At 36.0% G+C, this 14,325-nt stretch overlaps 1 protein-coding gene across 5 annotated transcripts in view; it reads right to left on the bottom strand.

Annotated features, from left to right (window-relative positions):
- The window catches only part of CHL1 (cell adhesion molecule L1 like), a 193,895-nt gene that overhangs the window by 137,371 nt on the left and 42,199 nt on the right, over positions 1-14,325 (bottom strand). For all 5 annotated transcript variants that reach the window (XM_041764398.1, XM_041764399.1, XM_041764397.1 and 2 more), the window contains exon 2: positions 8,913-8,992. The gene's annotated coding sequence lies outside the window, so the exon portion shown is untranslated. The remainder of the gene's footprint in view (positions 1-8,912; positions 8,993-14,325) is intronic.

The following is a 14,325-nucleotide window of genomic DNA, read 5'->3' as shown; positions in this document are numbered from 1 at the left end:
AATCAAAACACAGCAATGAAGTTTTAAAATACTACATGGAAAAAATATGTATCTGTGATGCTACAAAAAATTAAATATTTAAAAAAATATGGTCAAAAGTAAACTTTGTAAAGAGCTGAAAGAATTGTAATTTTAGTGCCTTCACTCAAGAAGATACCCCAATCAAGCCGAATATTTACAGATTTTAATAATTAACAAGGTATAGAATAAACCATTTTCCCCTTTCTAGATTTAAAAATGTTATGAAATTTCATTTGACCAAAATAACTTTAGAAGTACTCTTATGTATTTAATAAGATAAAAAGAACAGTTTCCTAGTGGTCTTTCTAGATGTGATGGTTGAAAACTTTGGCTTGAAGCCTCATTTTTTATCATTTGATTTTACAGTCCTTGGGTTTCAATTTCCAACTCAGCTTGATATTTTTAGTTGGAAAACTAAATTCATTTTAAATAGGACTGTAAAAATGTGACAATTACAAAGGGAATGATTTGAGAAACCAGCCGTAATGGGAAATTAAATGTCCCACCGAAACACTTTAAAGGCCTTTTAGCAGAAGAAATGTGTGCTATAACATTTAATCTAAGATAATAGAAACTTCTAAAATGTGTATTAAAGAAATGTAAGTAAAGTTGCTAAAAAGTGGGATTGTGTTTCCTTTCAAAGTCTACTTCCACAATACAAATCAAAACCACAATAAGATACCACTCACACCATTCAGAATGGCTAAAATTAACAAGTCAGGAAATGACAGATGTTGGCAAGGATGCAGAGAAAGGGGAACCCTCGTACACTGTTTGTGGGAACGCAAGCTGGTACAGCCACTCTGGAGAACAGTATGGAGGTTCCTCAAAAAGTTGAAAATAGAGCTACCCTATGACCCAGCAATTGTCACTACTAGGTATTTACCTCAAAGGTACAAATGTAGGGATCTGAAGGGGCATCTGCATGCCAATGTTCATAGCAGCAATGTCCACAATAGCCAAACTATGGAAAGAGCCTAGATGTCCACTGACAGATGAACAGATAAAAAAGATGTGGTATATATATATATATATATTTATATATAAATTATATTTTTATTATATACATATAATAAAATACTACTCAGGCTTCAGAAAGAAAAAAAAAATCTTGCCATTTGTAATGATGTGGATGGAACTAGAGGGTATTATGCTAAGTGAAATAATTCAATCAAAGAAAGATGATTATCATATGAATTCACTCATGTGGAATCTAAGAAACAAAACTGGATCATATAAAGAAGACGTGGTCTATGTATACAATCGAATATTACTCAGCCATTAGAAATGACAAATACCCACCATTTGCTTCAATGTGGATGGAACTGGACGGTATTATGGTAAGTGAAATAAGTCAATCAGAAAAGGACAAACATTATATGGTCTCCTTCATTTGGGGAATATAAAAATTAGTGAAAGGGAATAAAGGGAAAAGAGAGAAAATGAGGGAAAATATCAGTGAGGGTGACAAAACATGAGAGACACCTAACTCTGGGAAATGAACAAGGGGTAATGGAAAGGGAGGTGCGTGGGGGGTTGGGGTGACTGGGTGATGGGCACTGAGGAAGGCATTTGGCGGGATGAGCACTGGGTGTTATGCTAAATGTTGGCAAATTGAACTCCAATCAAAAAAAAAAAAACAATATCATAGAGATCATAGAGGAAGGGAGGGAAAAATAAAACAAGATGAAATCAGAAAGAGAGACCATCAGAGACTCTTAATCATATGAAACAAACTGAGAGCTGCTAGGGGTGGAGGGGTGTCAGGGGGATGGGGTAACTAGGTTGATGGACATTAAGGGGGGCATGTGATGTAATGAGCACTAAGTGTATTATATAAGACTGATGAATTACCGACCTCTACCTCTGAAACTAATAATACACTGTATGTTAATTGAATTTTTTTTTAAAGTCTGCTTTTAAACAAAGTCTACTTTTCCTAACCAGCCAGGTTATAAGCTTCCCATATATGGACTGAAATTTCCAGCTGTAGATTTGCATGGGAAATCTTGGATATTTAGACCAAGAAGGAATCTTTAAACCATTTAATCCAACATCCCTCTTTTTATGGAAGTATGAAGTTGAAACTCAAAGTAATGAAATGATATGCCTAAAATCATACCACAAATCTGTGCTAATCCCCCAGGTAAGAATGGTAGTGGTGACGATGATGATGACGACGACAATGATGATGATGATAGCTAACATTTATTAAGACAATTCTGAGACAAGGATTATGATCAGCAGCTGAGATTCAGAAACGTTGACTAATATGTCAAAAATATTCAACTGAGATGTTGACAAATTAGGGCTAGAACTCAAATTCTTTTGGCAATAAAATCCATTTTTTTAAGCAGTAATACTTAGGCACTATTCTCAGCACTATAGCTGGACTGACTCTCCACCACCATCACCAGCAAACTATGCCCCCCCAGATAAATGAAAGCACATTAACAAAGTTCTCTAACAAAATGCATTCTTCTTACCTTCCCTTCTTTCCCAGTTTACTTTCTACCTCTGATCAGACACCAATTCTTCAAAGATTCCCTCTCTAACCATAGGCCAAATCTATCTTTGACTCCTTTCTACGTCTCAGAGCAACAATTTTACATTTGTCTGCATAATAACCTGATTAATATCTGCTTACCTTAGTGGATTGTAAGCTTCATGAGAGTAAAAACTGTGTCTGTTTTAGTTTGCTACCGTATCCTCAACTGGCTTTCAACAGTTAAACAAAAGTAATTGTTGAATGAATGAATGCTGTAGAAAATGTCTAATTCCTACAAATGAATGAAGCATCTTTTATTAGACAATGGGAAAGCAATTGATAAGATTTATTTTACTTTCACTGTCAATTTACACATGGAACAGTAGCAGCTACTCACTATTTCAAAAGTAGAACACAAACATACCATAAAAAATGAGCCAGATTCATTTTCATTTTTCAAAATAATGCATGCTGTACTGAGAAAGGGAGATTATACTGCACAGGATTCTTAGAATGCTTTGATGTATTTCTTCTTTCCCCTTCCTTCTCGTGCTTTCTCTTGCCCCTTTGCAGAGAATGTTGTGGCGTGTGTAGTGGCACTAATCTTTGATCTCTGTGCATGAGGCTTCCTTCCACTGTAGGATCATTTATGCCAGACTAAATTAGCCTTTGATCAGAAGCTTTGATTTACTTCTTAATTCCCTGCTTCATCACTAGGCTCTGAAATGTGTCTGCTCCTGTCGCCCTCCCTAGTTTCAGGTGGTGATAGCAGTGATGTATTTCATTGGTTTGTTTCTTCTCTAAGGCCTCAAATATTTGCACATGTGTGCAGTTCAATAAAAAATGCTGTTTAGGGGAGATGCCTATGATTTGTGTCAATGTTATACAGGATATTTTCCCCCAACATGAAATGCCTTAGGGCAAAAATGGCATTTTGTTGAGAAAACACAATTTCCTCTCCTCAGTGGATTTCACTGTAAGTCATTTATTTGGTTGTGCTATATAATTCCATTGATATCTTATTTGTGCAGTGTGTCACATTGCTACTTGAAAAGTCCTTTTAAATAACAATATAGGATTCAAAGTATCCATTTATTTAAAAAAAATCACACAAGTTTCCCTGGGTTTGTGTCTCTTTGCCTTGAATATTTTAATGGTTATTTTACTTCAGTCTTCTCTCTGCAATGAAATAGCAACTGTTTTCCTACTGATAAAGGACTCTGCCTTCTGAAATTACCAAGAAAGAGAAAATAAATTAAAAAATTAGGAAATGGGGACACCTGGGTGGCTCAGATAGTTAAGCACCTGCTTTCAGCTCAGGTCATGATCCCAGGGTCCTAGGATCAGAGCCCCACATTGGTCTCTCTGCTCAGTGGGGAGCAGAGCCTGCTTCCCTCTTTCCCTCTACCCTTGCCCCCTGGCTTGTGCTCTCTTCCTTTCTCTCTGTCAGATAAAATCTTTTTAAAAAGATACTATTTTTTTAAAATTAGGAAATGGCTGTAAGACTGAATCTAACCCTACTATAGTCTTAAAAAACAACAGACGGGCAGTTACAACAAAAATCTGCAAAACAACACAGACCTGGACTTACAAACAGAATTTTTCACACACTGCTCATTCCTGATCATTTGATTTTGAGATGCCATTTCCTCATTCACTTAAAATCTTCCTATAGTATTTTAACAGCATGTCTATATATCCTAGCTTCCCTTTGGAGTCCTTACTGAGTTTTCATGGCTTGGAGATCACATTTATTTGTGTACATAATTTGAGTGAAAGCAAATCCAATAAGACTCCAGTTGAAACAAACGTATTTTTGGCACCTCAATACCAAAATTATGTATGCAAATTGGAGGTGGTCCAAAGAACAGCCAAGAGAATGATGAAGGGAATGGAGTGCTTGGCTAAGGAGGAAATGTAAGGCTTTTAAATGTCCCAGAGTGGGTAAACAACAATAAAGGAACACAACAACCCATAAATATTTAAAAGGTGTAAACATCAAATATGGATAGGAATGATTAATTCTGGACAAGGGCACAGAGTTAGTTCTGATGTGCTTATATCATTGAAAAGAAAGGGATAAAGGAAAAGAAACAAGATACTGTTTAGTATCATCATTTTGAAATATGAAAATTATTTATGCAAAATATTCTAGCATCTAAAGAAATCTTATTACTTTTGAATATCTCATTTCAAAAGATGCTGAAAAATTAACAATTATGCAAAAGAAGAGAACTTTTTCTGAGGAGGTTGATTTTACTTATCTTCCACTTAGGCTTTCTTTTTTTTTTTTTTTTCTAAGATTTAATTAATTAATTAATTAAGAGAGAGTGCAAACAGGGGGGAGGGGCAGGAGGAGAGGGAGAGATAAGATCAATCATGCTGAGATGCCCAAACTGGGACTTGATCTCATGACCCTCAGATAATGACCTTCCCAAAATCAAGAGTTAGATGCTTAACCAACTGAGCCACTCAGGCGTCCCACCACTTAGGCTTTCTTGAGAGAGATTTCCCTGCTTTTACTTCTACTTCCTATTTGTCCTGAAGTGAATTAGCTATATGCCAATAACAGACCAGGTAGGAATATCAGAGAGATAAGAGTTAAGGGAAAATTAAAATTCATTAGAAATCATGTTTAGGGGTGCCTACGTGGCTTAGTCAGTTGGGTGTCTGCCTTCAGCTTGGGTTGTTATCCCAGGGTCCTGGAATGGAGCCCCGTGTTGGGCTGGGGGTGGGATGGGGGGGTCCCTGCTCAGTGGGGAGTCTGCTTCTCCCTCTCCCTCTGTGCATTATCTCTCTCTCTTTCTTCCTCAAATAAGTAAATAAAATCTTTTTAAAAAAATGAAACCAAGTTTGAGACTAGAAACTCCTAAGAAGATTGTCTAGATTATAGAACCTAGAAAAACAACCCTGGAATTTAGCATAGAAAGTTCCCAAGGAGTGATCTCTCAGGATAATGTTCCCCTCCCTTCATTCTTTTTTCTTTCTGCCCCCATCGTTATAAAGCATCTAGTGTGTGCTAGGTTCTACACTCAGGATTGACAGTAAAAATATGTATTTGAACTGGGCATTGCCCTCAAAGACATATTCATAAGACAGATATGTGAACAATTAATTGCAATTGAGTTGAGGGCATATAAACACAAAACAAGAAAGAGGTAGGATCAGCCAAGTAAGCTGCGCTTGTGCAGGGTAATAGGATTTCCAGAGAAACACAATGAACAGGATATACAGATAAATATAAAAAGATTTATTGTAGGAGTTGGCTCATATGATATTATGAAAGCTGAAAAATCCCATGATCTGCTGTCTACAATCCGGAGAACCAGCAAAACCAGTGGTGCAATTCAGTATGATTCCAAAGGCTTGGGAACCAATATTGGACAGAATATGGGTATCCCAGCTCAAATACAGAACAAATAGATCCACACTTCTGCTTTTTTGTTCTATTCAGGTCCCTCAATGAATTGGATGATGCCCACAGAAATTGGTGAGGGAGATCTTCTCTATTCAATCTACCAATTCAAATGCTAATGTCTTCTGGAAACAGATTCACAGACACACCCAGAAATAATATTTTACCAGCTGTCTGGGCATCCCTTAGCCCTCGTTAAGCTGACACAAAAAATTCACCATCATATGCAGTGTATATGGCACATTGCACTGAGAACATTTCAAAAACAAAAGGTCATTATATCTTGTCCTCTACAGAGTATAGGAGCCAAGCCCTGACATAACTGAACATGTGAGTGGTCTCTGACAGTGGATCTGGATGTCACTGGAAAATAATCAACACCTTTATGAAAACTTCACAGGCCAGCAAGAGGAGGCAGCTCTAATCTTCTCTCACATAATAGCACTTTGCTAGGACTTAAATTAAAATACTACTCTCCCTTACTTCCCAGGGCATGCAGCCTAGTATTTGATATAATAGGACCCACCTGAGCCCATAAATCAGTAGGAGGAGCAGTGTGTAGAGATAAGTACCATCAACCAGTCTCAGCAGGTGACCCAAGATGACACACCATATTTAACAAAGCCCATATATTTTATGTGACCTTCTACTGCAAAAATATAGTCTCTGTCATTCAACTACTTAAGCCTTCTGTTAAGATGTATGGATAATATCATCTTTAGATAAATTATACATAGATATGATAACAATTGAAATGTAAAGGTGGACTTAATCTGCTATGTACAAACTCAAGCTCATAAAATTTCTAATACTTAAACACAGATTGGGCTGTGAACCGGTTCAGATTAATCTGGGTGTTAGAAAACAGCATAAAGAGCAAAATTAGAACTCATATATTATAGTCTAATCAGGGCCTTGGAAATCATTTCACTCCTTTTTTTTTTTAATTTTTGAGAGAAAATTAATTCAATAATTTGGAGTCTCTCTGGAAGGGGAGGGACTCCAAAAACAAAATTTCAAAAGAAAATTGATACTTTTGATACTTGAATGTCTGTGCAGGGCGAGAGAAGACATGTACAAGGACTATGATTTCATAAATACTTCCTGGAAGACACAAAAGCTAAATTTCTCAAGCACTACAATGAAAACTGATGGCAAGAGCACTGATTTTGTAGAACTAAGTAATAATGTGATCATTCATCAAGGAAAACAAGGAAATGAACATATTTCAATAAAATAGAGGGAAGGGTGAATTGTTTTTAATGAATAGTTGTTTTGCAGGCTGCCAACCATTTTCAGGATGTCAAAAGACACAATTATTAAGACATCATCATGATACAACCACAATTAAGGTTTCCCATGGTAGTGTGATAACAACTTTCTAAAAATTTAATACCCTGGACATTGTATTTCATCCTTTAATTTCTGAAAGGATTTACATAAGGTTTCTTATAAATTAGAAATTTATTTAGGATGAGATCATACAGTGTTTTAACACAATAAACGTACCCCTCATTACCAGTAATCATCAAAGGATTTGATTAATTAGATTTCAGGAAGGGTTTTCTCCAAGAATATGAGTGTATGTCACAGATGCTTTTTAATCATCCAGTAGACCTGTAAACAGAATTGGAAACCCTGTGCAGGATAGCCCTCTTGAAGCCAGCTCCAAAGGAAGAATCTAAATATGGTGAAGGAACAAAGCCACTCCAGTACATGAGACAAAGAGACCAAATTTATTCAAAACACACATACATACGATTTCCTCACTTATTCTCAGAGACAATAAAAAATAATATTGTTAGTTTCTCAAGAGCACATTTCATTACGAACAAACTATGTACTCCTGAAGAACTAAGATACTATCTGGTGTATGCAGAATCTTTCTATATGCTGGTTATAAACAAGGATCTTAGTAACTATAAAATAATAAAGAAGCAGTTGAAAATAAAGTGGAAAGGGATGAAACACCTTGATTCTGAGTCCTTTCCCCCAATAATTGGGGAAAAGATACCACTTTTTCCTTGAATCACTTTGTCTTTAAAAACTAATAATGAGGGCAGCCCCGGTGGTGCAGCGGTTTGGTGCTGCCTGCAGCCTGGGGTGTGATCCTGGAGACCCGGGATCAAGTCCCACATCGGGCTCCCTGCATGGAGCCTGCTTCTACCTCTCCCTGTGTCTCTGCCTCTCTGTGTGTGTGTCTATGAATAAATAAATAAAATCTTTAAAAAAATAAAAATAAAAACTAATAATGATATTAATTGTTAACATTTACCAAACAATGCTATGGACTAATCGCAGTGCTAATAAGTGTTATCAAAATTATCCAACTTAACCTGTATCTATAGGCAATTACAATTATTATTATTTCAATTTTATGAACTAGGAAATAGAGGTTTAAAAGGGCTGAAATAGCTTCCCCATAACCACATCACTGTGTGTCTGGCCCTGGAAAGTGGATTTTTCTCACTCTTCCAAGCTCTTTGAAATTACTTACTATTCAGCCTGGTACTGCACAAAGAATTTGAAAAAACTCCAAAGGAGGATTCAGGTCAGATTTCACATTGATCCAAATCCAAGGGACAGTTACTGAAGCTGAAAGCCCTTCAGACCATAAAGGGGTGAGCTCTGTTTGACCAGTGAAAACACAGGTTTTCTCACTAAAACTCTTAAGAAGCCAACCTTCTCAGATCCCAATGTTGAAATTCATATTCTATAAAAAATGATGTTTGGATAAATACCAGGATGCAACCTTCAAATATGCCAAAAGGTCAGCTAACAGAAAAGTATTTTTTAGTTAAGAATTTTGTCCTTTCAAAAATAAGCCAGCATTTTAATGAAACTTAACAACCACCACCACCTTTACATGTCATATATCTGGTCTATTCTTTGTGTCACTCCCTCTGGCTACACTCTTCTACCATGCATTGCAATGATTAAATGCTTTCAAAAATGCATAAGGCAAATAATTAAGAAAAATATTCTTACCAGTAAGTTAAGTTCCTCTTAGTTCTACTACGGTACGTCTGCAGTATTAAGATGGGATCATTGTTTGTAGTTTACAGCACCTGGAGAGAGATTAGAAAGTTATAGTTATGGAGACAATTTTCATCTAACAAAACACTTTTAGGGGTACCTGGGTGGCTCAGTCAGTTAAGTGGCTGACTCTTAATTTTGGCTCAGGTCATGATCTCAGGGTTGTGAGAGTGAGCCCTGCATAGGGTTCCATGCTCAGCTGGGAGTCAGCTGAGGATCCTCTCTCTCCTACTCCCTCTCCTCCCCTGCTGCCTCCCACTTGCACACATGCACGCTTTCTATCTTTCTAAAATAAATCTTAAAAAATTTAAAAACACTTTTAAATTCATGTTTATCTTTTCCCTGTTAAAAAATATGGGTTTAATTTTTCTTTCTCCCCACTCTCCCCCCAAAATCCCCAAATTCCTAAATCATAACACTGTTCTGTTACTATAGAAAATACCCTATAGATTCCTATCTATGAATAAATGAAGCAGAGAAGGCAGACTCACAGAAAACAGCCACATAATTATACTTCTCATTGAAAAAAATTATTGACATGTCTTCTCTCACAAATCCAAGTATTTTGCAACAGACCACAGTTTGTAGGAATTTCTACTTGGCAGTCCTCCGTGAACTGTTCTTTACAATATCCACTTGCTTTTGTCTGAGGCTGTGACCAATGTATCAACAACATAAAACAGTATAGACCGAACTGATGAGAGCTCTCTCAGGAAGCACTCTCTAAGACCAGAACTCTATGAATTACACAGTTAACATAAGCCTTCAATTCAAGAGACTAGCTCTCACCTAGCTCTACTTCCAAGGCTCCCCTCTTAAAAAGAAAAGAAAGGAGAAAAGAAAGAAAGAAACAAAGAAAGAAGAAAAGAAAGAAAGAAGAAAGAAAGAAAGAAAGAAAGAAAGAAAGAAAGAAAGAAAGAAGAAAGAAAAAGAGAAAGAAAGAAAGAAGAAAGAAAAAGAGAAAGAAAGAAAGAAAGAAGAAAGAAAAAGAGAAAGAAAGAAAGAAGAAAGAAAAAGAGAAAGAAAGAAAGAAAGAAGAAAGAAAAAGAGAAAGAAAAAAAAGAAAGAAAGAAAGAAAAGAGAGAAAGAAAGAAAGAAAGAAAGAAAGAAAGAAAGAAAGAAAGAAAGAAAGAAAGAAAGAAAGAAAGAAAGAAAGAAAGAAAAGGAATTTCAACCAATATACATAATCCTTTTACTGTTAATTCCTGGATAATTTGAGGATTGGCTCCCAATCCCTCAAAGATTGCTTATAAGCCTTTTTTTTTTCAGATGCTGTCCCATAAGTACACCTTTGAAGAGCTAAGATTTTCTGTTGAGCATAAGGATAGTCAAAAAAAGTCAAAGAACTGGTTTTGCATACCAGTTGTCATAACTTCATGAGCATAATTCAGATGAGCTAAATTCCATCTAGTAAGTCTAACTCATTCTCGCAGACATTACTAATTAAAGATAGTTAGAAAACTACAATATTTTTTGGCCCTAGGAAAGAGAAGAATGGTTAAAATATTCAAGCAATTCATTTCCGTTTCTTTGCATTATTTGACAGTATCTTTGGCCTTATTCCAAAAGCTGTTGCCAAAAAGTTATAAACAGATTGCAATGCCTTCCAGAGAACTTCACACCAATACACTGAAGAACAAATTTTACCCTGGCATATATAAAAATAGTCCCTACTGCTGTCCAATTGACCAAGTGACACACTGCACAGACTGTGCCCAATATACTTTTTGTTTAGTGGCCTCATTTCAAACCCTTTAGGCCTACTTTTGATACCATTATTATTCTGTATTATTATAACACACAGGATTGTTTATGGAAGACTAACAATGCATAAAACATTTAATATGGCTCCCAATCAGTGGATCCATGGTACACATTGCTAGAGTATTTCTGTGTTTATTGAGTTCTACAGGCTAATAGAAGAGATTGACCAAACTGGAGGAGCACAGAAAATTTCCATCATTTTGTGTGTCCAGCATATTCAATGTGTTACAACAGTCATTCAACAGGGACAAGAAGAAATGAAATATTTGCATGTTGATTCCAAATGGGATCTGCTGATGTCCTGCCCTGATGACTGAAGCTGAACTTAAATGATGTGATATAGGATATCCTCTATTGGGATGCCTGGGTGGCTCAGCGGTTGAGCAACTGCCTTCAGCTCAGGGTGAGATTCTGGGTCAGGGGATTGATTCCCACATCGGGCTCCCTGCAAGGAGCCTGCTTCTCCCTCTACGTCTCTGTCTCTCTCTCTCTCTGTGTTTCTCATGAATAAATAAAATCTTAAAAAAAAAAAAAAGATGTCCTCTATTTATCTCAGTGATAAAGAATGTCACAAGTCAGGTACATTCTATAGTCAGTGATCCACTTTGATAGTTCCAATATTAAATCTCTCTGAGACATCTCTCCAAAACCTATCCATGCCATATACCTACCACAGGTGGCTCTTTCTAGTGGCTCCCATCTTCTTAACACTGTCAATAACATCCATGACAACAGGGACCAGTGCCCATGCTGAATTATCCACACTCTTGCTTAGCATTTTCAGACTGTTTGGCATTAGGCATGAAGACTCTAGCTACTGATCAAACTTATTTGTATGCTCACAGCAGCAGCATATGCCTGCTGAGCTCTCATCTGCTTCATTCAACTTTGGTTGAGAAAGCATTGCCATTAATCATGGATATAAGTTCTTTGCAACTAATCCAGTTCTTTGCAATTGTGTGTGTGTGTGTGTGTGTGTGCATGGCATTGGTGTATATATAAAGGATTACTTCTTATTTTTAGGTCTTTCATTACTTCATGTTGTAGGTATGATCTCTAAAATGGGCTATATGGACAATCCTTTAGAATGCAACAAGTATACATATATTTGAAATTATAATATATACTAAAACTTTTATGTTGATATCAAAATATCTATATATACATATGTGTATACACATTATTTTAAAATAATCTTATTCTAATTCCTGTTTTCTGTTTTCTTATAGTAATATTTAGCATACTTTGTATCTATACAATTGGGATATATATATATATATATGTATACACACACACACACACACACACACACACACTGGAGATACAGGCTCAAACATTTTTAATGATAAGGGTATGCACACACACACAGGAATACAGTAGTCCAAGAAAATGTCTTTCTCATTTTACTTCTATGGTATTTATCAGGATATATAATCCTTTGAATTATTTAATCTATAAGCCTTTACCCTTTCTCCCACCATCATTGATACAGATACCAATATCTTATTTTCTATTCTTAGTGTGTAGTTGTTTCTTCTTCCAAAGTCCCCAAGTCTCTCTTACTTAAGAGATCTGAATAAATATACCTACCAAATGCAAAGGGAGGAATAATAGAAATACTAACAGGAAAATCCAAAGAATTTTGAAGTATATTAAAGCAAAATGGGCCTTTGGGTCCTTGTTTGTTGTTTGCTTTTTTGCTGGGTGAAGAAAGAATCATGAGTGAAAAAAACATAAATACGTAGTGTAGGTATATTGAATGAAACTAGACTCATTTAAGGAAACAAAACACAGAAGGAGAGAGAAAGCACACTAGAGGGAGAAACGGAACTTGCTCAAAAGCAAGAGGTATTAAAGGCGTATGAGACTTGTCCACTCAATGTACAGCACACCTACAGCAGCTGTTCAGAATCAGGTAAACTCAGGTCTTCAGGCCTTCCTAATACAGACATCTTATGCTCAGGTTATTTAGCATTTGAAAATAATATTTTTCACACAATGTGGCCCCTAAAAGCAAACCTATGACTTCAGTAGGTGCTTAGCAAAGGAAGTTGTGACCTTTTCCAATCCTGGAGGAAAACTTGGCTGCATAAGAATTATTTAGAGATAAGATGTCACAGTGTCATTGGTAAATAAGGGATAATGGTATCTACCTTGCAGGATAGGTTTGAAGGATAAGGAGTAACACGTATAAAATGGTTAGTTCAGGATCAGGATCTAGAAAGTGTTCAGTAACTGGAGGGGCAGCACAGATCCATCAACATTACCAACCAGAAGCAGTCAACAAGGCCAGGAAGAGCACTTACTTGATCAGACCATCACTCAAACTCAGCCAACAGGATGAAACCACATCACCCCAATGGTGACGTAGGAAACTTGACAACTGCTATATAAGCTGCATGTGTGAGCAGTTATATGTCTTATTCTCACAAGACAGGAAATGATTCCTTTAATAATGTTCTTTTGCAAGCTTGTAAGTTCCTTAAGGCCAAGAAAAAAAAATCTTAAATTTTTGCATCCCTGGGACTCAAGCACAGTGGCTGTCAAATTGTCAAATACTGGTTGCTTAATAAATGCACATTGAGTGAAAATACCTATTTGATATGTTTGTGTTGTGTGTATGTCTGTCTATGTGAAGTATATGTATTTGGAATCAAGAGTGGCTATTTTTTGTTTTTGTTTTATTTTATTTTAAAAATGTACCTAATCTCAATGAATCTTCAAACAGTAGAGATTTTTTAGTGATTTTAAAAACAGAATGAGAGCACCTCAGCTTTCTGCCAATATTTGGGTCAATACTCTTTAAAAAATGGGAGAGAAAATATCTCTCTTTCTGTCATCAACTAGCATTTGCCTGGCAGGAATGAGTTCTTGATTCAAATTACTGAAGTCTTTACACTCAAAATGTGTACAGGATGCTCAATTCAATTTTTTTGAATGAATATAGTATCTTTTAAAAAGAAAATGATATATGATGCATATAATATTCCCTAGAATACAAGCTGGTACCACAATAAAAATGAGCACACAATAGAAATTCTTCAATATGCTTAACATAAAATGATGCACAATAAATGACTATTGGGAAAACTATGATCAATAGCAAAAGTTGCTTTGGGAAATTATTTATAAGCAAAACCTTATATAAGCAATATGAAAATGTTGAATTTTGCACTACATGTTAACTAGAATTTAAATAAAAATTTTGGGAAAATACTGAATTTGTTCCTTTTAATATATTTGAAAGAATACTCTGAAGAAAATAGTCTCTATTTCTGATCACTAGTTTCAGTATGTGTTTACTCAAAAACAATTGCTGACCCCCTACTAAAGGTCATACATGATTTTTCTTCTAACATTAATTGAGACATAATTTGTGCTGCATGTTGCACTAAACAATTTATCTGTTATTCACAAGTGCCCTCTAATTAAGGTACTACTGACCCTAATTTTATAAAAGATGCAAAGAATTCAAATAGATTTAGGTGCCTGTACAAGATCACAATGAGAATGAGTGGCACAGCCATGATGTGAACCTGTCCATGTAACTGGAAGCCCATAGCTTGACGTACACTAGCCAGACTTCCTTATTCCATCATTC

This window comes from Vulpes lagopus, chromosome 7, assembly GCF_018345385.1.
Source record: "Vulpes lagopus strain Blue_001 chromosome 7, ASM1834538v1, whole genome shotgun sequence".
Classification (NCBI taxonomy): domain Eukaryota; kingdom Metazoa; phylum Chordata; class Mammalia; order Carnivora; family Canidae; genus Vulpes; species Vulpes lagopus.
Note: the sequence above shows the minus strand (reverse complement) of the source record. Positions and strands in the feature narration are given on the sequence as shown.